At 35.8% G+C, this 4,301-nt stretch overlaps 1 pseudogene; it reads right to left on the reverse strand.

Annotated features, from left to right (window-relative positions):
• Positions 1 to 682: 682 nt before the first annotated feature.
• Positions 683 to 3,672, reverse strand: LOC106340841 (annotated as a pseudogene).
• Positions 3,673 to 4,301: the final 629 nt, after the last annotated feature.

Consider the following 4,301-nt stretch of genomic DNA (forward strand, 5'->3'; position numbering starts at 1 on the left):
TTGTGTTCGTTAATCTATTGCAAAGTCCACTAGCTCAGTGGCAAAAACCCCTATCATTAAACCCGAGTACACGAGTTCGAGCTGTTGGAAACCCATATTTTTAAGAACAAAGCGTTGATAAACGACGTCGTTTGTCTTTAATCAGACAAAGAGATGAAACGACGTCGTATACTTTAACACCCAAAATTAACATCCGCTTATTTATCTGTTAACTCGGTTAACGGTGTGTTAATCTGGTCAGTCAATCGTAAGTTTCTTAATAAACTAAAAAAGTCAACAAAAGTTCACGGTTTTATTGGCTAGCCCATATGTCCAAGTTTCTTTTGGCAATTTCTGCAAAGTTCAGTGTTTTTTTGGCCGAATTCTCTATATACATTCAACAAAAGTTACGAAACACCATATTCTCACACTCACACCTTTTAGACATTTATCATAATATTTAGAGTTTGAAATTTTTTTTCAAATAACATAGAGTAAAATCTATATTGTTTTTTGTATCAAAGATATTTTGTAGTAAAAAATTTAAATAAATCACATAAACATAAATATTGTAGAGTTAGAGAATAATAACACCAAGATATTTACAATTTAATCATCAAACTTTAGACTAGAAACATAAAAAAATTTTATATATGAAAAATAACTGGTGTATCAATCAGGATTTAATTCTCCAAGCCTTTTCTCTTTTTCTCAAATTCTTAGAAAACTCAAAAATAAGCATAACTAAATATATTTTCCAAGCTTGATACTGATACAATCGCAATAATTTAGTTCGAAATATGAAAAACATTGCAATCTCTCTCTACCTTCGCCTGACCCAATCAAACGTTCCTTCCTTTTCACAAGCTTGGCAAAACCGCTCCAAACGACACCGCGTATTCATGAAACTGCGAACATCAAAGACAAGGCTCAGTTTAACTTGTCTTACAAAGAATCTCTGATAGTTTTTTGTCACATTGAAAACCTCTACACTTGTTGCAACATCAAGCATTAAAAATTTTGTTATCCTGATCTGCCTTTTTCAGCTACTCGATTGATTTGATAGTGATGCAGCATGAGAGACAGGTCACTGAAAGAGAAATGAGACGAACCTGCTTCACGATCTTTTGATATTTAGCTGCTAACTGTTTCACATTAGCTTCCCCTGATTGTTTCACCTGGGTAGTCTTGGCAGTATTCTCATCAACCTATTGTAAATATAACCAACAAAACACTTAAGGGACATGCTAAAGCATACAAATTCACATCGTTAGATGTACCAACATAAGGAACTATTACCATAGTGACTACTGATTCAACATCATTTTCTTGGCTTCAAGTTGACGTCTTCCGGATTCAACTTCCAGTTTTAATTCATTCAGTTGTTTCGTCCAGTCATCAAACATGACTTCTTTCTATTTCTCTAACTGCTTCAACGATTCGTGCAACTGTCTCACTGTGTAAAGAACAGAAATTACAGCCTCCGCACACAAACAAAACTGAGAAACAATATCTCTAAAGAGGGAAGACATAAACCAAGCCTTACCTGTTCTCTCTCGCTCAACCACTTTCGCCTCCAGCGATTTGTACGCTGCCCCATCTTCACTAAGCTTAGCTTTCTGAGCTTTTAGATCTTTCTCAATTGCTTTCACATTGATTACCTGTAACATCATCAGACACAAAAAAATGAATGATACATCGAAAGACACTTCATATCTCATTCCAATAAATTGGACGGCTTTGTGCCTTGTTACATGCTGGAGATGCATGCATGGTTCACACTCTACAAGCATTGAAAAGTGTAAGGACATTGTTTCTTGTAGTCACCTGTTCGTTAATTAATTGCAGTTGCGCAGATGATTTTGACATTTTCTTGAATGCCTGCAAAAGGCAACCATGGATAGCATGAACTTTGTTACCACAGTGGTAAAGCAAAATATTGATGATACACACCTTAGGCTCATAAAATGAAAGCATAAAACTGTTATAAGTCTAAATGAATTAAAAGAATATATTACAGGCCCAAACTATAATACTATATATTATATCCACCTTGGACTCGCTGTCAACTAGTAGACACCAAAATAATGGTGTATGAACGAAAGAAAGAAAGAAAGAAAGAAAGAAAGAAAGCATCAGAGCAATAAACACCTAACTTAGTAAAATAATGATGTCGTTTGAATCGTTCGGGAGCAGTATCAACAGTGATCAAAGACTTGGAAAGCTCAAAGAGTTACATCAAATTGCAAAGAATGTCAGAAATGCATTTAGTTTCGTATGTGGACTAATGTGATTTGGTATTAGTCCAGAGTTTCTCCATTAGATACCTTTTCATAAACCTCAAGAAGGCAGCCTTTTCCTGGAAAGTCTCCATTGCTAATCTCTCAGCTTTCTTTGTTTCCTCGAGCACTGATTTCTTCTCTTCTAAAGCCCCCTGTCTCCACAATAACATATGAAATTATGAACTAATCTTGTATACACAAAACGTCCTTTTAGAAACTGGTGTTAGTAAAAACAAAAACAAACCTGTAACTTGTCTGGAGACTGAACAATTTGTGAGCGGAGGTTGGCATTTTCTTGGACAGATTGCACAAGATCGAACTCTGCTTTCGAAATCTGTAAAGAGAAAATACACATGTCAAGAGCTAGAAACTCCTCTCAGACTGAAACACTTGCACATATCTTTCGATTTCCTAACCTTGTTATCCATCAGTGTACTCTCCTCTTTCATTTTGTTAAAGGTAGCTCGCAGAGACAGCTGCTGGTTATTGAGTTCTGATATCTTCTGGTTGAGTTCTTCGATACTCGCTTCGAGCTCTTGAACAAAAGGCAAATCCCTTTCACAGGCTTCATCAAACTCTGCAATCTCTGCATTCAACTGTATGGAAAGCCTTCAGAAAACCAAAAAGACGATATATTTATATATTGTATACATTTTTTAATTGCATTACCTGAGCAATCTTGGCCTCCCATTGCCTCCGTTGCTCATCAAGAAGAGTCAACTCTTCTGTCAGTGGTCTTATAAGCTCCATCTTTGAATCCCTAATAGGAACAAAGAAGATGCAAAGGATCAAACTTAAGAGATTCAAAACAAAAGAAGACTCAAAAGGAGCATACTTGTGTAGGCCAAAGTTCAAAAGTGCTCCGATGAAAAACTCGGTTCTTGATGAGTCTGGGCGTAAGAGATCCTTGAAATTGATGTTTAGCGGACACTCCACCATCTCTAAAGTATCTTTCAGTTTGACGTAGAGATTCATCACCGGAGCTGAAGTAGTGTGATGATCTGGATTCTCCAGTTGCTCCAAAGCCTCGAAATCAACTTGCCCTTTGTCTTCTCTACAGTAAATTTTGAAATTGGAAAGACCCAAATGTCAAAAACAAAACATTCGAACTCGCTCAAATGAGATGATCAGATTTCCCCCAAATAGATAAAATTAGGGTTTAGTGGAATCGAGTGAGGAATGCATACTCGCTGAGGACGTCGAGATAGATGAGGATTCTGGTGTAGAGGTCGGAGACGGAGTCAAAAGTAGGGTTCCTGAGATCGGCATCCTTGAGAGAAGCGATGTTAGCCTCCGTGAGAACGGTGATGATGTCGGAGCGAGAGAAGTTTGGATACTCGTAGGCCGACATCAGTTTCGGTTCGGTTAGGTTCGCTTGCTTCTGGATTTCGAAAAGAAACTGAACAGATGAACCAAAACCCGGAGAATGGAAAAGATACTAGTATAGATCAACCAAGAGATGTGTTTAACTTTGATTTTCCCGCCTCGCCTTAAGGCGCCGAATAAGAAAGGATAACACGTGGCATGTTAACCACGAGTTTAATAATCTGGGAACTAAGGGGGATGTATTAAATTGATGTGATTTGATTTTTAATGGGGTTTTAGATGATTTCAATAAGTTGCAGAAATTTAAGTGATTTTTGTTAAACTACTCTAGAATATCACCTAAAACTATGAGATTTGAGTTTTAATTTTTTTAACTAAGAAATCCTACCCAAACACCCTAAAATCACATGAAAACTTTAAAACTTCACAACTTAAAATATTTTCAATAACAGTGGATTTTAGAGTACTTTAAGAAATGTCAAATTCAATAACAGTGGATTTTAAATGAATTTTTAAAATTCATGTTTCAATAACAGTGAATTTGTCATTTTAATACAAATCACCTGAAACTCTCAGTTGAATACATCCCCCTAAGTAATAAATACAGTAAAAACTGTAAAAATTAATAATGATGGAACTTTGGTATTTTCTTAATTTACAGATTTATTAATTTATAAATTTGGTTTTTTTGAATTTTCTATTTTAAGATATATA

Source organism: Brassica oleracea, chromosome C4 (assembly GCF_000695525.1).
Source record: "Brassica oleracea var. oleracea cultivar TO1000 chromosome C4, BOL, whole genome shotgun sequence".
NCBI lineage: Eukaryota > Viridiplantae > Streptophyta > Magnoliopsida > Brassicales > Brassicaceae > Brassica > Brassica oleracea.